Source organism: Rhinoderma darwinii (assembly GCF_050947455.1).
Source record: "Rhinoderma darwinii isolate aRhiDar2 chromosome 2 unlocalized genomic scaffold, aRhiDar2.hap1 SUPER_2_unloc_7, whole genome shotgun sequence".
NCBI classification, from domain to species: Eukaryota; Metazoa; Chordata; class Amphibia; order Anura; family Rhinodermatidae; genus Rhinoderma; species Rhinoderma darwinii.
In genome coordinates this window covers 332,271-352,046 of record NW_027461731.1, presented here as the reverse complement: position 1 = coordinate 352,046, position 19,776 = coordinate 332,271, and the positions used below count along the sequence as shown (strand labels likewise).

The 19,776-nt window shown below is 49.8% G+C and overlaps 5 non-coding genes and 1 pseudogene across 5 annotated transcripts; all 6 read right to left on the bottom strand.

The window, feature by feature from the left end:
• Positions 1 to 3,840: 3,840 nt before the first annotated feature.
• LOC142682002 (U2 spliceosomal RNA) lies at positions 3,841 to 4,031 on the bottom strand. Its single transcript, XR_012853818.1, has one exon. It is a non-coding gene; the product is annotated as a U2 spliceosomal RNA (small nuclear RNA).
• Positions 4,032 to 12,148: 8,117 nt separating this feature from the next.
• On the bottom strand, positions 12,149 to 12,339 carry LOC142682030 (U2 spliceosomal RNA). The gene has a single exon (XR_012853843.1). It is a non-coding gene; the product is annotated as a U2 spliceosomal RNA (small nuclear RNA).
• Positions 12,340 to 13,615: 1,276 nt separating this feature from the next.
• LOC142682001 (U2 spliceosomal RNA) lies at positions 13,616 to 13,806 on the bottom strand. The gene has a single exon (XR_012853817.1). It is a non-coding gene; the product is annotated as a U2 spliceosomal RNA (small nuclear RNA).
• Positions 13,807 to 15,077: 1,271 nt separating this feature from the next.
• Positions 15,078 to 15,268, bottom strand: LOC142682029 (U2 spliceosomal RNA). Its single transcript, XR_012853842.1, has one exon. It is a non-coding gene; the product is annotated as a U2 spliceosomal RNA (small nuclear RNA).
• Positions 15,269 to 16,547: 1,279 nt separating this feature from the next.
• LOC142682000 (U2 spliceosomal RNA) lies at positions 16,548 to 16,738 on the bottom strand. Its single transcript, XR_012853816.1, has one exon. It is a non-coding gene; the product is annotated as a U2 spliceosomal RNA (small nuclear RNA).
• A 1,269-nt stretch (positions 16,739 to 18,007) lies between these two features.
• Positions 18,008 to 18,227, bottom strand: LOC142682084 (U2 spliceosomal RNA; annotated as a pseudogene).
• Positions 18,228 to 19,776: the final 1,549 nt, after the last annotated feature.

Sequence of the window (19,776 nt, the reverse complement as noted above, 5' to 3'; positions counted from 1 at the left end):
TTTACTAATAATGTTATTAAAATCACGCTTTACATAAAATGATAAAAGCTTGTGATCAGAAAAAACATTGGTTAAAACTTCACATTTAAAAGGCAGTAGATTCTCATTACAAAATATAAAATCTATCCTGGAGCTACAGGTGGCGTTGCTCCAGGTAACGCCGGCTTCCTCTGGACTGCTCCTGTTACATTCTTTATAAACGTCTTTTAACTTAAAATCACCCACCATATCTTTGAGCAGTCCAGAGGTCTTATCATAGTTCCTGCTTGTAGCACTGGTAAGCCGGCGTTCCCCTCTCAGGATACAATTAAAATCACCTGCGAGGATAAAAGGCTCAGTCGTGTTAATAAAAAGAGGTAAAATCGCTAACATTTCTTCTCTTTCATTTTTGTCAGGTGAGCCATAAAAATTTAAGAACTGCCATTTCACACCGTCAATAAAAGCCTTAACCAATAAAATACGTCCTGGAAGAATCTCTTGGATAAAATCGATTAAAACGTTTCCCTTAAAAAGAATGGCGACCCCTGCTGATCTGGACTCGTTAGATCCAGACCAGACTGATGGACCATACTTCCAATCCTCTTGGTATTTATAGTACTTCATCATATGGGGAATGCCGCACTCCTGCAGGAAAAAAACAGAGGCTGCCAGGCCAGCTAAAAAGCTTAGGAGAGCAACCCTTCTAACTTTGGACTTGGCGCCCCTCACGTTGAGGGAGATTCCCTTTACTTCTGACATTGTGGAGATTAAAATAACGTCTTGATTTTAAAATAATAAATATTCGTGGAACTTAAAATCAGACATTTCCTCCACCAGCATTACCAGAATTCTCGTTTGCGCTCATATCCCCACCCTCGTCCGAATCGCCTGCAAAGAGGGACGAAAAGGGAGAGGAACTACCTTCACTGAGAGCCGTGCCAGCAACTCTTATCTCGTACAAGGGGAGCCCACTCTCGCTTAGCGTCACCTGGGTCTCCACTGGGTGACCACGTAGGTCCATTTCGGGTGGGTCCCCCAAGGGCCCCGCCTCTCCCCCCAGGCTCTGTTGACGCCGTCTTAGAGGGGGAGGTTGCGCACACGGCGGGGTGTCCGGTATCTGGGAGGGAACAGTGCCCACCCTCCTCACCAGGTCAGGCGAGGAGGTGGTCCTAGGAGGAGCCTCACTTTTCTTCACGTATGTGTCCATCTGCTCCTCCCCTGATTCCCTCCTACCAGCACGCTCCTGTTTTCCCTTTTTTCGGGGACCCACCGCTACCCAGTTCTCCTGCTCGGAGTCAGACTCCTGAGACCCAGGTACAGGAGCAGGCCCGGCACCCACTGGACAACCAGCCCTCTGGGATGCCACAGTATCATTGGTGGCCTGCTCCTTTTCCGCCTTCCGCTTAGCTTGCCTTTTGTCATTGGCGCTGGGCTCCTTCCTTTCCTCAGAGGTTGCTGGCTGCGAGGCACCTGCTTTGGCTCCATTACTCCGCACCACTGAAGCCCAGGTGCCTCGCTGCTCCTTCGCGGCCCCGGCATGCTCCTCTCCCCGGGGGTGGGACTGGTCCGCTGGTGGAGCACGTGGGGGCGCCTCGGGTTGCTCATTTTCTTCGCCTCGGTACCTATGGGGACAAGAATAGTACAAATGACCAGTTTTTTGGCAAAAATTACATTTTTTCTCTTGTGAGCACTCTCTCATATTGTGCTCTTTGCTTCCACAGTTTCTACAGGTGACATCGCAGTTAAAACTGGTATGTCCATAAGTACCGCAGGCCCTGCAGAAGTTTGGCATCCCTGAAAAATAGAGGTCGCCATTCACATTTCCAATTTTAAAACGAGCCGGTGGTAATCTCGTTTCCTGGGTGGAGGGGTCCTTTATCAATGTTACTAAAAACTTCCACTTGACGGTCCACACTCCACACTCGTTCATAACTCTCCCCAACAGTTTGACATTCTTGAAGTAGGCAGCTAAGAATGCTGCCACTTCCATATCCTTCACATATGGGGAGTACATTTTAATCACCACGAGTTTCGTAATTTCGAAGGCATGTTCTACTACCTGGACTCCCGCTACCACGAGTTCACCTTTTCTCCTCTCAGCTCGGTCCATGGCATCACGGAGGATTCCTTCTCCCATAAAGGTGACGTCGAAAATTCCTCGTTTCGGGTAGTCCTGGATAGCCAGAATCTCATTCTTGTGGACCGCCAGTAGTTCTTCCAGGATCTTGTGGACCAAGAACTTTACGCCACGTGGACCGCCTCCACCCTCTGCCACGATAAATCGGGCAGAGTTCCTTAGCCGGGCATACACCGGCACCGCATCAGGCTCGCCTGCCATTTCCGTGGCCAGGCCGAACCGCACAGCAATTGCTGCGCCCTATGGGGTCCTGAGACTTACCAAAGGGCTGGGGGGGGGATCGCAACTCGTTGCTCAGGACTAAGCCTCTCTCCCAAATAGCAGCACGGGGGTGAAGTCCAGGCGAACCTGGACGATCCCCCGAGGCCGAGAGAGAGGGTACCTGAGCACCTTCTGACTAAAAACCTCCTGTATAAATACACTTGGTCTTAGCCAAAAGGCCGAGAAGCGATAACCCGAACGGGCCGCGCGTTGACCGAGCCTGCCCAATACTGCTGTTCACCCCTTGCAGCGATTCAGCCTACTCCTAGGCAATTCCATGGGGCCCTGCAGGCTCACACACACTCACAGCTACTAAGCGGGAGGTGAATAAAGGCCGGAGAGGAAGCAAGACAGGATTTGCTTCTTTTGCTTGCACCACAATGCAGTGCTGAAAGAGGAGGAATCGACATAAAAACGCCTTCCTGGCAACGCCCAAATGCCCTCCTGCCGTGCAAACACTGGCAGCAGCAGCAGCAGCAGCAGCAGCAGTAAGTGCATGCCCACTGCCACCCCTTCTCCTTTCACACCTTGTATCAGCTTTAATCCAGTCCAGTGCTGCCTGCTGAGCAGCACTGACCAACACTGCCTGGGCCCAGGCTTTTATCTCTGAGGCCCCATTATGATGTCAGAAAGCTGGCTCTGGCTCCTGAGGTCTCCACTATGACACGTGCAAAGTTCCGTCTGAACTTTATATAAGACGGTGCGGCTCAGTCAGTCACTCAGTGTTGCCTGAGAGGGCAACACTGCAACAGCCGGCCCCCAGGCTGTCTTTTTTTTGCACAGCTAGTTGCCTCCAGGAGGCCACAAGAGGGAGACAAGGGACTGCAAAATGGAAAATAGGCATCCACCAACTTTACAGACAACTTGTTCTCCTTGCTCCTACAACCTCCATCCTTGCACAGTTTGTTATTCTTCCAGGTAACATAGTAACAAATCCAAATTGCTGCTCTCTTTGTAGGCAAGCAAGGGTTTGTTGCAACTGCAATTCTTACTTCTTCTTGAAATGTAGGGACCACAGTACATTCCATCACATCCATCTAGTGTACACAGGTAGGTCCATTGTGACGGGCGGGCGGGCGGGCTGGCTGCTTTAATGGCTGTTTGCTGTTCCCCTACTCCACTCCACTATTTGACTATGGTGCTGCATCAATCAGTGGCTGGCTCAGGTGCAGCTCTTTAACCTACCTAGGAGGGAGGGCGGAGAGAAGACAAGGAAGGTGAATGAGCTGTTCCAATGTGAAATGCCGGAAACACAGAAACACAGACGACACAAAACAAGAGGTGGCAATGTATTAATTAATTGCATTTAATAAATTAGCTTATTATCACACATGACTGTACAAATGCATTGTCCAACAGGTGTTGAAATAATGGGATTAAAAGGGGAGATCCCATCCGAAAGACAAAAACAATGGCAAACACAAAAAGCACTTTTGGAATCTGATTTTAGTAAACACATAAGGAAAGGGTGCACCGGTCCTGGAAATACTGCAATACCAGGTCAATGCGTGGAGTGGACAGAGCAAGCTCTATTTCCATCTCCCTATTCTAAAAATCCATTTAATATATGGTCCCCAGATAGGGGACGTATCAGATATTAAACTGATAAGAACAGATACTACACTTGATCTTAGCCAAAAGGCCGAGAAGCGATAACCCGAACGGGCCGCGCGTTGACCGAGCCTGCCCAATACTGCTGTTCACCCCTTGCAGCGATTCAGCCTACTCCTAGGCAATTCCATGGGGCCCTGCAGGCTCACACACACTCACAGCTACTAAGCGGGAGGTGAATAAAGGCCGGAGAGGAAGCAAGACAGGATTTGCTTCTTTTGCTTGCACCACAATGCAGTGCTGAAAGAGGAGGAATCGACATAAAAACGCCTTCCTGGCAACGCCCAAATGCCCTCCTGCCGTGCAAACACTGGCAGCAGCAGCAGCAGCAGCATCAGCAGCAGTAAGTGCATGCCCACTGCCACCCCTTCTCCTTTCACACCTTGTATCAGCTTTAATCCAGAAGAGGCTGGACGCAGCTGCAGGCTTAAGGGAAGCCGACATGACCGTCCTGGTAGGGAAAGGGTTAATGTTACGAGGTCAGGGAAAGTTGAAGGAGCTGAAGGAGGGACGGGGAGGAGTTAAGGGGGGCGGGGGGGCCGTTACTGCGCTTCCCGCTGTTTCTCGGCATTGAGCCGGAAGCAGCGGGAGGAGTAACACACATTAAGCAAAGCTCCCCGTTGCCCGGTGTTTTAGTAATGGCAGAGGCCCTGATTTTAGAGCGGCTGCGCGCCGCTGCTGTGCACCACGGTCCCGGATGGCTGGAGGAGACCGTGGCTGCATTAACGCGGATCCCGGACGCCGTTTCGCCACGTCGGGCACGGCGTTCGGGGTCTGTTGTAAGGGACAGGCTCCCCTCCCCCGGCCCCCCTACGAGCATGGCTATGGCGGCGGGGGGGGAGTCGGCAACAACCGCTCCTGCGCTGGGCAGGCAGAGAGCGGTGGCAGGGGTGACGGCGATGCAGGCTGTGTCGACCCGTCCCTCTCGGCGGTCCCGACCTCCAGAGCGCCTGAGTCCGGAGGTAGTCCCGCGGACACGGCGTCGCAGAGGGAGCCCGATCCCGGACGCTGCAGGCCAGGCAGCTGGGAGGACCGCCCCTTCCCAGGCCCTGCGTCCTGGCAGGAATCCCAGGCCGCGACGGGGTCCGGCGGTAAGCAGGGAGTCGCAGGCTGGGCTCCCTGTCACCCCTCCCCCATCAGATGGAAGATGTCGAGAGCAAGGTACGGCCGCCCCGCATGGTGATGTTCCGGCCAGGGGGCAGGCTTCGTCAGGATCGTCTAGACGGACGACTAGATCTGCAGCGACGTCGAGGCAACAGGTCCGGTCGGAAGTCTGGGTCCCGGCGGTCGGGCGGCAGGTTGCCGGCCCATCGGTCAGCGCGTCCTCATCCCCTTTCCGAAGAGGTCGTTGGGAGGGACAGTCGTCGGCGAGAGAAGAACTGGAGGAAGGTGAACTGGACGTCTATCGTCGAGGTCAGGATGGTCCGGCTGACGGGAACACAGCGCCTGTGCAGCCCGGTGAGTGTATAACTCCATTATTGTCTTATCCAGCGATTTTTATGTCGGGTGTCGGCGGGGGGGCTGCTAGCATAGCATCGGGGGCCGGTAGTGGCGCGGGCGGACGCGACGGAGCGGGTTTGGCAGATTTAGTGGGTTGCTTACGGGAGCTGGTGGGGCGCCTGGATAGGGCCGCGGCGCCGGTAGTAACGGAAGTGTCCCCTGCGGTAGTTTGGGAAGGCCCCAGGGAAGTGGGATCGTTGCAGGCGCGTCCTGTGGTGGCGGTTAGAGAGGCGGTCGCGGTGTCGGTGCAGACTGAGGCACAGAAGGACGGCGATCGAGTGCGCATGGACGATCGTGCTCGGGGGGAGGTGTATGTTTGTTTTGAGGGTCCGTTGGGGGCGCATTTAAAGCAGGAGGTGCGTGATCGGATCTGGAAAGATGAATATGTTGAAATTTTTTCTCTCTTGCCGCTGGCTAAATTCAATTTGGATAAGAGCAAGCGGGATGAGAGTAAAAAGGACGAGGAGGAACGGCGGCGGTATAGGCTTATCCCGCAGACGTTCGTTAATTGGTCGCAGGCGTTCGCCATATTGGCTAGTGTGATAGGGGAAAAGGCGCCGGAAAATTGTTCGGCGTTATTTTGTTATTTTGATGCTATTGGGGAGGCTCATAGGGCGTATGGGGGTCAGGCGTGGCTGCGATATGATGAGCAATTCCGTCAGCGGAAGGCGGTTCGGCCGGCGATTCGGTGGGACCAGAAGGATATTGCTCTCTGGTTACGGGTTACGGCTCCGGTTAGGCAGCCCTTTCCCGGGAGCGGTGGCCAGGGAGGCCAGACTAGTCAGAGTGGACCAAGCGGCGGGGGAAAGGCGGGGTTTTGCTGGCAATTCAATGAAGGCCAGTGCAAGTTTGGGGCCACGTGCAAGTTCAAGCACGTGTGCTCCGAGTGTAATGGTGCATCACACGGGGCGGCAAAATGTCTGCGGAAAAAGAGGTCCGGGAACCAGCACGGGGCTGGTCAAGGGGGTGTCGCCGGTGAGGGTGGAAAGGATGGCCCCTTATCTAAATGAGTATCCGGATAGGGCGGCAGCTAAGTTGCTTTATGAAGGGTTTAGTGTTGGTTTTGTTATTCCTCCGCCTCCTTATGAGGTTCCGGTTACGCGGAGAAATTTAAAATCGGCTTACTTGCATGCGGAAGTCGTGTCGGAAAAGTTGTTAAAAGAAGTTTCGTTGGGGCGCATGTCGGGGCCATTTGTGGAGTCGCCGGTGAAAGATTTAGTTGTGTCCCCTTTGGGTATTGTCCCTAAACGCGAGCCCGGAAAGTTTCGTTTGATTCAACATTTATCGTATCCCAAAGGTTCGTCGGTAAATGACGGGATTGATCACGAGTTGTGTTCCGTAGTTTATACCTCATTCGATAAGGCGGTGGGGTTAGTGCGGGCTGCGGGTCCGGGGGCGCTGCTAGCAAAAACCGACATCGAGGCGGCGTTCAGGTTGTTGCCGGTCCATCCAGAAAGCCAACGGCTGTTGGGTTGTTTTTGGAATGGGGCCTTTTACGTGGATCGGTGCCTTCCGATGGGGTGTTCTCTTTCTTGTGCATACTTCGAGGCGTTTAGTAGCTTCGTGGAGTGGGTAACGAGGGGAGTATCCGGGGTCGATTCGTTGATCCATTACTTAGATGATTTTTTGTGCGTTGGCCCGGGGGGTTCGCCGGTTTGCGGTAACTTGCTTCATGCCCTGCAGAAGGTGGCGAGGGATTTTGGGATCCCTTTGGCGCCGGAAAAAACGGAGGGCCCGGTAGCGATGATTTCTTTCTTGGGAATCGAAATTGACTCGGTGGCAATGGAGTGTCGGCTCCCGGCGGATAAGTTGGGTGCTTTGAGGCTGGAGGTGCGACGGGCTTGTAGAAGGAAGAAAATGTCGCTGAGGGAGCTTCAGTCGCTGCTGGGGAAGTTGAATTTCGCCTGCCGGATTATGCCGATGGGGAGGGTGTTTGGTAGAAGGTTGGCGGCGGCAACGGCGGGAGTGCGGGCGCCGCATCATTTTGTGAGGCTCAAGGAGGAGCACCGAGCTGATCTTCAGGTTTGGGATGACTTCTTGGGCCAGTACAATGGTCGCTCGCTATGGATGGCCCCAGCGCAGGATACGAGTGATCTGAATATTTTCACGGATGCGGCTGGGGCGGGTGGCTTTGGAGCTTACGGGGGAGGTCCGTGGTGCGCAGGTCAATGGCCGGCTAGCTGGGTGTCCAGTGGATTGACGCGGAATCTGGCCCTGCTCGAGCTGTTTCCCATCGTGGTGGCGGCTACCATTTGGGGGGACAGGCTCAGGGATAAGAAGGTCCGTTTTTACTGCGACAACATGGGGGTGGTGCTTGCCATTAATAACATCACGGCGTCCTCTCCTCCGGTAGTTCAATTGTTGCGACATTTAGTGTTGGTGTGTTTGTCGCTGAACGCGTGGGTGGTGGCGGTGCATGTCCCGGGTGTACGGAATTGTGTTGCTGATGCTCTTTCTCGCTCGCAGTGGGACCGGTTTCGGCAATTGGCCCCGGGAGCGGAGCGTCTCGGTTTGGCGTGTCCGGATCATCTATGGGATCTGGTATCGGTCCCGTAGAGCAGCTGTTACAAAGGTCTTTGGCGCGCACGACGTGGAGGGCTTATGCTGCTTGTTGGAGGCAGTGGGAGGAGTGGGTAAGAGAGTTGGGTGATGTCAATACGGATAGAGACAGGTTGGTGGCACTTTTGTATTGGTTAGGGGATGCCTGGGAGGGGGGGTTTTCAGTAGCGAAGGTGAACCGGTTTATATCCGCGGTGGCGTTTGGGCTTAAGTTGCGGGGCTTGCGGGATGTATCGAAGGAATTTCTGGTATCGCAGGCTTTGAAGGGGTTGCGCAGAGGTAGGGTGGAGGCGGATAGTAGAAGGCCGGTGTCGTTTGCTTTGCTGGGCTTGTTGGGCGGTTCATTGGCATCGGTATGTCGTTCTTCAGATGAAATGGATTTGTTTCGGTTGGCTTTCTCGTTGGCGTTCTTCGGAGCATTTAGAGTAGGTGAGTTGGTGTCGCCAAGTACTAAACAGGCAGGGGGGCTGAGATCTGGGGAGGTGAGCCTTTTTGCAGATCGGTTGGAGGTATGGTTGCGTAGATCAAAAACTGACCAATTAGGGAAGGGAAAACTGATAGTTTTGTTCGCTCTCCCGGGGTCGGTCATGTGCCCAGTAGAGTGCATGCGGGGTTTTACAAAAAACAGGGGGTCTCCAGATTTGCCTTTGTTACGTCATGTGGACGGGTCGTTCTTGTCCAGGTTTCAGTTTGGAGCTGTTTTTAAAAAATGTTTGACGGCGGTGGGGGTTGCGGCAGGCTCATATTCATCTCATTCCTTCCGGATTGGCGCAGCAACGGAAGCAGGGCGCTGGGGGTTGGATGATGAGGGGGTGAGGCGTATTGGTCGTTGGGAGTCTAAAAGGTTTAAGTCCTATGTCCGCCCCCATATGTTGTAATTTTGTTGTTTATGCTTGCGAATGTTATGGTGGTGCCTAACTGTGTTTTCCGTTTCAGATTCGCCTCCTTGTCTGGTGTGGTTGATGGGTCATTCGTACGTGCACTGGGGGGCTTTGAGGGCGGACGTCCGCCCGGATGGTCGCCAGTTGCGCATTCCGCGACAGGATGCGGTTGTGCATTGGCTGGGGTTTAGAGGTATGTCGTGGAACAGGGTGTTGGCGGAATTCCAGACATATGTGCGGCTTGATAGGGTTCCGGAGGTTTTAGTGTTGCACGTGGGTGGGAATGACTTAGGAGTCCGCCCTTTTCGTGAGTTGGTGCGGGATATCAAACATGATTTGTTGTGTTTGTGGGTATCTTATCCCAAGTTGGTGGTAGTGTGGTCGGACATAGTCCCAAGGAAGCATTGGCGGTTAGCTAGATCGGTGGAGAGAGTCAATAAGGCTCGGATAAAAGTTAACCGGGCGGTGTCCCGTTTTGTGGCGAAGAACGGGGGCATTTGCGTGAGGCATAGGGATTTGGAGTCAGGATTGGGGAATTTCTGGAGAAGTGACGGGGTTCATCTGACCGAGGTTGGCATTGATATTTGGAGCTTGGCTATAGCAGAAGGCATAGAAAGGGCGGTGGTGGTGTGGAGGAACTCACAGGCTTAAGGTGGTCAAGGCCTGTTTCGCGGTGGCGGGGGGAGTCCTTGAGGCCAGTCAGTACAAAATGGTGGGGGGGTCGCATCGGGGGTATGCGTCCCCCAAAAAAGGTACATGGTTGAAGACTTCATCGGGTGTTATCCCTTTGAAGTGGTCTTCTGGTAGAAGGTATGTCACTTGAAGGCTTCATCGGGTGTTATCCCTTTGAAGTGGACTTCTAGTGGTCGGTATATCACTTGAGGGCTTCATCGGGTGTTATCCCCTTGAAGTGGACTTCTAGTGGTTGGAGCCATCTGCAGAGGTGAACGGTGCTTCCGAGCTGGTTTACGGCTGGAGGTAATTAGTGGTTTGCAGATGGCTAATTCGGTGTGTTCTTGAAAGGAACATCTGAAGGGGCTTCAAGGACTTCCTCTGCTCGGGTTAATGTTAACGTTTAATTGTTATTTATGATTCTGACCCATGTTGGGTCATGTGAATTATTAGGAGGAATTCTCTGGTGGATTCCTAACTAGTTATCCGAATGTTTCGGATTTAAATTGTTTTTATAAAACTGTGAAATTAATAAACGGCTGCTGTGGCCATTTCACATCCAACCTCGGTGTCATGTGTCGTTACTAAATGGGGGTGGGGGATAGTATGGTTTAAGGTTAACACACGACTCTACCTAGGCAGGTCAAGAAGAGGCTGGACGCAGCTGCAGGCTTAAGGGAAGCCGACATGACCGTCCTGGTAGGGAAAGGGTTAATGTTACGAGGTCAGGGAAAGTTGAAGGAGCTGAAGGAGGGACGGGGAGGAGTTAAGGGGGGCGGGGGGCCGTTACTGCGCTTCCCGCTGTTTCTCGGCATTGAGCCGGAAGCAGCGGGAGGAGTAACACACATTAAGCAAAGCTCCCACCCTCCCACCCTTGTTTTGTTACTCCTTAGGTCTTATGTACGTCTGTCTATGAGCGTTTTGTTTTATTTTGTGTGCTTATTTAACATGTTTTTCTTTTTTCCGGAGTAGGTTCTGTTGTCATGGCAGCTGGCGGGGGGAGTCCTTGAGGCCAGTCAGTACAAAATGGTGGGGGGGTCGCATCGGGGGTATGCGTCCCCCAAAAAAGGTACATGGTTGAAGACTTCATCGGGTGTTATCCCTTTGAAGTGGTCTTCTGGTAGAAGGTATGTCACTTGAAGGCTTCATCGGGTGTTATCCCTTTGAAGTGGACTTCTAGTGGTCGGTATATCACTTGAGGGCTTCATCGGGTGTTATCCCCTTGAAGTGGACTTCTAGTGGTTGGAGCCATCTGCAGAGGTGAACGGTGCTTCCGAGCTGGTTTACGGCTGGAGGTAATTAGTGGTTTGCAGATGGCTAATTCGGTGTGTTCTTGAAAGGAACATCTGAAGGGGCTTCAAGGACTTCCTCTGCTCGGGTTAATGTTAACGTTTAATTGTTATTTATGATTCTGACCCATGTTGGGTCATGTGAATTATTAGGAGGAATTCTCTGGTGGATTCCTAACTAGTTATCCGAATGTTTCGGATTTAAATTGTTTTTATAAAACTGTGAAATTAATAAACGGCTGCTGTGGCCATTTCACATCCAACCTCGGTGTCATGTGTCGTTACTAAATGGGGGTGGGGGATAGTATGGTTTAAGGTTAACACACGACTCTACCTAGGCAGGTCAAGTCCAGTGCTGCCTGCTGAGCAGCACTGACCAACACTGCCTGGGCCCAGGCTTTTATCTCTGAGGCCCCATTATGATGTCAGAAAGCTGGCTCTGGCTCCTGAGGTCTCCACTATGACACGTGCAAAGTTCCGTCTGAACTTTATATAAGACGGTGCGGCTCAGTCAGTCACTCAGTGTTGCCTGAGAGGGCAACACTGCAACAGCCGGCCCCCAGGCTGTCTTTTTTTTGCACAGCTAGTTGCCTCCAGGAGGCCACAAGAGGGAGACAAGGGACTGCAAAATGGAAAATAGGCATCCACCAACTTTACAGACAACTTGTTCTCCTTGCTCCTACAACCTCCATCCTTGCACAGTTTGTTATTCTTCCAGGTAACATAGTAACAAATCCAAATTGCTGCTCTCTTTGTAGGCAAGCAAGGGTTTGTTGCAACTGCAATTCTTACTTCTTCTTGAAATGTAGGGACCACAGTACATTCCATCACATCCATCTAGTGTACACAGGTAGGTCCATTGTGACGGGCGGGCGGGCTGGCTGCTTTAATGGCTGTTTGCTGTTCCCCTACTCCACTCCACTATTTGACTATGGTGCTGCATCAATCAGTGGCTGGCTCAGGTGCAGCTCTTTAACCTACCTAGGAGGGAGGGCGGAGAGAAGACAAGGAAGGTGAATGAGCTGTTCCAATGTGAAATGCCGGAAACACAGAAACACAGACGACACAAAACAAGAGGTGGCAATGTATTAATTAATTGCATTTAATAAATTAGCTCATTATCACACATGACTGTACAAATGCATTGTCCAACAGGTGTTGAAATAATGGGATTAAAAGGGGAGATCCCATCCGAAAGACAAAAACAATGGCAAACACAAAAAGCACTTTTGGAAACTGATTTTAGTAAACACATAAGGAAAGGGTGCACCGGTCCTGGAAATACTGCAATACCAGTTCAATGCGTGGAGTGGACAGAGCAAGCTCTATTTCCATCTCCCTGTTCTAAAAATCCATTTAATATATGGTCCCCAGATAGGGGACGTATCAGATATTAAACTGATAAGAACAGATACTACACTTGATCTTAGCCAAAAGGCCGAGAAGCGATAACCCGAACGGGCCGCGCGTTGACCGAGCCTGCCCAATACTGCTGTTCACCCCTTGCAGCGATTCAGCCTACTCCTAGGCAATTCCATGGGGCCCTGCAGGCTCACACACACTCACAGCTACTAAGCGGGAGGTGAATAAAGGCCGGAGAGGAAGCAAGACAGGATTTGCTTCTTTTGCTTGCACCACAATGCAGTGCTGAAAGAGGAGGAATCGACATAAAAACGCCTTCCTGGCAACGCCCAAATGCCCTCCTGCCGTGCAAACACTGGCAGCAGCAGCAGCAGCAGCAGCAGCAGCAGTAAGTGCATGCCCACTGCCACCCCTTCTCCTTTCACACCTTGTATCAGCTTTAATCCAGTCCAGTGCTGCCTGCTGAGCAGCACTGACCAACACTGCCTGGGCCCAGGCTTTTATCTCTGAGGCCCCATTATGATGTCAGAAAGCTGGCTCTGGCTCCTGAGGTCTCCACTATGACACGTGCAAAGTTCCGTCTGAACTTTATATAAGACGGGTGCGGCTCAGTCAGTCACTCAGTGTTGCCTGAGAGGGCAACACTGCAACAGCCGGCCCCCAGGCTGTCTTTTTTTTGCACAGCTAGTTGCCTCCAGGAGGCCACAAGAGGGAGACAAGGGACTGCAAAATGGAAAATAGGCATCCACCAACTTTACAGACAACTTGTTCTCCTTGCTCCTACAACCTCCATCCTTGCACAGTTTGTTATTCTTCCAGGTAACATAGTAACAAATCCAAATTGCTGCTCTCTTTGTAGGCAAGCAAGGGTTTGTTGCAACTGCAATTCTTACTTCTTCTTGAAATGTAGGGACCACAGTACATTCCATCACATCCATCTAGTGTACACAGGTAGGTCCATTGTGACGGGCGGGCGGGCGGGCTGGCTGCTTTAATGGCTGTTTGCTGTTCCCCTACTCCACTCCACTATTTGACTATGGTGCTGCATCAATCAGTGGCTGTCTCAGGTGCAGCTCTTTAACCTACCTAGGAGGGAGGGCGGAGAGAAGACAAGGAAGGTGAATGAGCTGTTCCAATGTGAAATGCCGGAAACACAGAAACACAGACGACACAAAACAAGAGGTGGCAATGTATTAATTAATTGCATTTAATAAATTAGCTTATTATCACACATGACTGTACAAATGCATTGTCCAACAGGTGTTGAAATAATGGGATTAAAAGGGGAGATCCCATCCGAAAGACAAAAACAATGGCAAACACAAAAAGCACTTTTGGAATCTGATTTTAGTAAACACATAAGGAAAGGGTGCACCGGTCCTGGAAATACTGCAATACCAGGTCAATGCGTGGAGTGGACAGAGCAAGCTCTATTTCCATCTCCCTATTCTAAAAATCCATTTAATATATGGTCCCCAGATAGGGGACGTATCAGATATTAAACTGATAAGAACAGATACTACACTTGATCTTAGCCAAAAGGCCGAGAAGCGATAACCCGAACGGGCCGCGCGTTGACCGAGCCTGCCCAATACTGCTGTTCACCCCTTGCAGCGATTCAGCCTACTCCTAGGCAATTCCATGGGGCCCTGCAGGCTCACACACACTCACAGCTACTAAGCGGGAGGTGAATAAAGGCCGGAGAGGAAGCAAGACAGGATTTGCTTCTTTTGCTTGCACCACAATGCAGTGCTGAAAGAGGAGGAATCGACATAAAAACGCCTTCCTGGCAACGCCCAAATGCCCTCCTGCCGTGCAAACACTGGCAGCAGCAGCAGCAGCAGCATCAGCAGCAGTAAGTGCATGCCCACTGCCACCCCTTCTCCTTTCACACCTTGTATCAGCTTTAATCCAGTCCAGTGCTGCCTGCTGAGCAGCACTGACCAACACTGCCTGGGCCCAGGCTTTTATCTCTGAGGCCCCATTATGATGTCAGAAAGCTGGCTCTGGCTCCTGAGGTCTCCACTATGACACGTGCAAAGTTCCGTCTGAACTTTATATAAGACGGTGCGGCTCAGTCAGTCACTCAGTGTTGCCTGAGAGGGCAACACTGCAACAGCCGGCCCCCAGGCTGTCTTTTTTTTGCACAGCTAGTTGCCTCCAGGAGGCCACAAGAGGGAGACAAGGGACTGCAAAATGGAAAATAGGCATCCACCAACTTTACAGACAACTTGTTCTCCTTGCTCCTACAACCTCCATCCTTGCACAGTTTGTTATTCTTCCAGGTAACATAGTAACAAATCCAAATTGCTGCTCTCTTTGTAGGCAAGCAAGGGTTTGTTGCAACTGCAATTCTTACTTCTTCTTGAAATGTAGGGACCACAGTACATTCCATCACATCCATCTAGTGTACACAGGTAGGTCCATTGTGACGGGCGGGCGGGCTGGCTGCTTTAATGGCTGTTTGCTGTTCCCCTACTCCACTCCACTATTTGACTATGGTGCTGCATCAATCAGTGGCTGGCTCAGGTGCAGCTCTTTAACCTACCTAGGAGGGAGGGCGGAGAGAAGACAAGGAAGGTGAATGAGCTGTTCGAATGTGAAATGCCGGAAACACAGAAACACAGACGACACAAAACAAGAGGTGGCAATGTATTAATTAATTGCATTTAATAAATTAGCTCATTATCACACATGACTGTACAAATGCATTGTCCAACAGGTGTTGAAATAATGGGATTAAAAGGGGAGATCCCATCCGAAAGACAAAAACAATGGCAAACACAAAAAGCACTTTTGGAAACTGATTTTAGTAAACACATAAGGAAAGGGTGCACCGGTCCTGGAAATACTGCAATACCAGTTCAATGCGTGGAGTGGACAGAGCAAGCTCTATTTCCATCTCCCTGTTCTAAAAATCCATTTAATATATGGTCCCCAGATAGGGGACGTATCAGATATTAAACTGATAAGAACAGATACTACACTTGATCTTAGCCAAAAGGCCGAGAAGCGATAACCCGAACGGGCCGCGCGTTGACCGAGCCTGCCCAATACTGCTGTTCACCCCTTGCAGCGATTCAGCCTACTCCTAGGCAATTCCATGGGGCCCTGCAGGCTCACACACACTCACAGCTACTAAGCGGGAGGTGAATAAAGGCCGGAGAGGAAGCAAGACAGGATTTGCTTCTTTTGCTTGCACCACAATGCAGTGCTGAAAGAGGAGGAATCGACATAAAAACGCCTTACTGGCAACGCCCAAATGCCCTCCTGCCGTGCAAACACTGGCAGCAGCAGCAGCAGCAGCAGCAGCAGCAGCAGTAAGTGCATGCCCACTGCCACCCCTTCTCCTTTCACACCTTGTATCAGCTTTAATCCAGTCCAGTGCTGCCTGCTGAGCAGCACTGACCAACACTGCCTGGGCCCAGGCTTTTATCTCTGAGGCCCCATTATGATGTCAGAAAGCTGGCTCTGGCTCCTGAGGTCTCCACTATGACACGTGCAAAGTTCCGTCTGAACTTTATATAAGACGGGTGCGGCTCAGTCAGTCACTCAGTGTTGCCTGAGAGGGCAACACTGCAACAGCCGGCCCCCAGGCTGTCTTTTTTTTGCACAGCTAGTTGCCTCCAGGAGGCCACAAGAGGGAGACAAGGGACTGCAAAATGGAAAATAGGCATCCACCAACTTTACAGACAACTTGTTCTCCTTGCTCCTACAACCTCCATCCTTGCACAGTTTGTTATTCTTCCAGGTAACATAGTAACAAATCCAAATTGCTGCTCTCTTTGTAGGCAAGCAAGGGTTTGTTGCAACTGCAATTCTTACTTCTTCTTGAAATGTAGGGACCACAGTACATTCCATCACATCCATCTAGTGTACACAGGTAGGTCCATTGTGACGGGCGGGCGGGCGGGCTGGCTGCTTTAATGGCTGTTTGCTGTTCCCCTACTCCACTCCACTATTTGACTATGGTGCTGCATCAATCATTGGCTGGCTCAGGTGCAGCTCTTTAACCTACCTAGGAGGGAGGGCGGAGAGAAGACAAGGAAGGTGAATGAGCTGTTCCAATGTGAAATGCCGGAAACACAGAAACACAGACGACACAAAACAAGAGGTGGCAATGTATTAATTAATTGCATTTAATAAATTAGCTTATTATCACACATGACTGTACAAATGCATTGTCCAACAGGTGTTGAAATAATGGGATTAAAAGGGGAGATCCCATCCGAAAGACAAAAACAATGGCAAACACAAAAAGCACTTTTGGAATCTGATTTTAGTAAACACATAAGGAAAGGGTGCACCGGTCCTGGAAATACTGCAATACCAGGTCAATGCGTGGAGTGGACAGAGCAAGCTCTATTTCCATCTCCCTATTCTAAAAATCCATTTAATATATGGTCCCCAGATAGGGGACGTATCAGATATTAAACTGATAAGAACAGATACTACACTTGATCTTAGCCAAAAGGCCGAGAAGCGATAACCCGAACGGGCCGCGCGTTGACCGAGCCTGCCCAATACTGCTGTTCACCCCTTGCAGCGATTCAGCCTACTCCTAGGCAATTCCATGGGGCCCTGCAGGCTCACACACACTCACAGCTACTAAGCGGGAGGTGAATAAAGGCCGGAGAGGAAGCAAGACAGGATTTGCTTCTTTTGCTTGCACCACAATGCAGTGCTGAAAGAGGAGGAATCGACATAAAAACGCCTTCCTGGCAACGCCCAAATGCCCTCCTGCCGTGCAAACACTGGCAGCAGCAGCAGCAGCAGCAGCAGTAAGTGCATGCCCACTGCCACCCCTTCTCCTTTCACACCTTGTATCAGCTTTAATCCAGTCCAGTGCTGCCTGCTGAGCAGCACTGACCAACACTGCCTGGGCCCAGGCTTTTATCTCTGAGGCCCCATTATGATGTCAGAAAGCTGGCTCTGGCTCCTGAGGTCTCCACTATGACACGTGCAAAGTTCCGTCTGAACTTTATATAAGACGGTGCGGCTCAGTCAGTCACTCAGTGTTGCCTGAGAGGGCAACACTGCAACAGCCGGCCCCCAGGCTGTCTTTTTTTTGCACAGCTAGTTGCCTCCAGGAGGCCACAAGAGGGAGACAAGGGACTGCAAAATGGAAAATAGGCATCCACCAACTTTACAGACAACTTGTTCTCCTTGCTCCTACAACCTCCATCCTTGCACAGTTTGTTATTCTTCCAGGTAACATAGTAACAAATCCAAATTGCTGCTCTCTTTGTAGGCAAGCAAGGGTTTGTTGCAACTGCAATTCTTACTTCTTCTTGAAATGTAGGGACCACAGTACATTCCATCACATCCATCTAGTGTACACAGGTAGGTCCATTGTGACGGGCGGGCGGGCGGGCTGGCTGCTTTAATGGCTGTTTGCTGTTCCCCTACTCCACTCCACTATTTGACTATGGTGCTGCATCAATCAGTGGCTGGCTCAGGTGCAGCTCTTTAACCTACCTAGGAGGGAGGGCGGAGAGAAGACAAGGAAGGTGAATGAGCTGTTCCAATGTGAAATGCCGGAAACACAGAAACACAGACGACACAAAACAAGAGGTGGCAATGTATTAATTAATTGCATTTAATAAATTAGCTCATTATCACACATGACTGTACAAATGCATTGTCAAACAGGTGTTGAAATAATGGGATTAAAAGGGGAGATCCCATCCGAAAGACAAAAACAATGGCAAACACAAAAAGCACTTTTGGAATCTGATTTTAGTAAACACATAAGGAAAGGGTGCACCGGTCCTGGAAATACTGCAATACCAGGTCAATGCGTGGAGTGGACAGAGCAAGCTCTATTTCCATCTCCCTGTTTTAAAAATCCATTTAATATATGGTCCCCAGATAGGGGACGTATCAGATATTAAACTGATAAGAACAGATTTTTTTTCAGTTGGCTACCCCCTCGCGGGGGTGTCAATGATTTATTACTTAAAATTCAAAAAATATTTACAATGAATTACAGCTTTTTACAATGAATTACAGTAATAAAATCAATTTACATAAAAACACATAAAAGGGGACATGGTGGCAAATTCTTATATATTGGAGTTCCATTCTTTTACAAACCATTTATTTGAAAGGGTGGCATTTCTTTTTTTATCTAATAAATAATAAATGTACATCTCGCTAAAACAAAGACCTAAAACATCGTCAGCAGATAAAACATCGTGCTTAAAAATCAGGATGTTCCTGGCCTTCCACAGAGCTTCTTTTACGCAGTTCATCGTCTTCCATGCAATAGTCTTTTGGTTCGCGGTTGGGCATCCAAAGAGTCCATATAAAATCATTTCGTAAGTCAAGTCCTTTAGGTCTGCCATCTTCTTCATTAGAGGGAATATCTTTATCCAAATATGTTTAGTAAAATCGCAAGTCCAAAAAATATGACGCACGGTCTCCTCAGCCTGGCAGCCTTCCCTCGGACAGATGGCAGACCTCGCGAATCCTCTCCTGAATTGGAATGCCCGGCATGGAAGACATTGATGAACGCAGCTCCAGGCCAGGTCCATCTGTGTATTAAAAAGATAAAACACATTAACCATTTTGAAGATAAAAGCACAACGTTCATTATTAAAATTTTCAATATTAGTGACGACTTCATTTCCTCTTATGTCTTTTATAAGTTTCTTACTGTTTATCATATCATTAAAATTTTTCCCTTTAAAATTAAACAAGGCCACTATTTTCTCTAAAATCACGTAATTTGCTGGTAGATTAAAAGCATAAGGTGAGGTTAAAACAATTTCAAACCACCCCATCCTTCGCATAAAAAACCCAGTATTAAAACGTAGAAAATAAGACCAATGATGTTGTTTAAAAAGAGAATTAAGACAGAAACAAAAGTACTTGATTAAAAGAAACCTATTAAAATCTGGAAAGTCTTTGCCACCCTTTGGTTTGATTTTCATTACCGTCTCACGTTTAAGTTTCTCCATTCTGGAACTCCAAAAGAAGGTAAAACAAGCTTTAGTAATTTTTCTTAATAAAACCGTGGGAGGAGGGAAAACCATGCTTAAGTATAAAAGCAAAGGTAAAATTATCATTTTAATTATTAAAATTTTTCCCTCCATGGTAAGCTTCCTCATGTTCCACATGCATATTTTTTGATTTACCTTCTGCGCCACCATGTCCCAACTGATAAAACCATTGTCGTACCCACTGAAGGAGACACCTAAAATTTTAATATTATCAGACACAGGAACCGGTATATCTCTAAGAGCCATGCTTCCTATGTTTAAAATATGACTCTTGCTGAAGTTTACTTTAAAACCGGAAGCACAGCAATAAAACTCGATTTGCCTAAGGGTTCTCTGAAGCGACAGGGCGTCCCTACATAAAACCGCCACATCATCCATGTACCCCACTGCTTTGGCCTCTACGCCGCCTCCCCCGGGCAGGGGGACTCCACGGATACACTTATCGCGGCGAATTGCGCATAACAGAGGCTCCAATGCACATATAAAAAGCAGTGGGGACAAGGGACACCCCTGCTTCACCC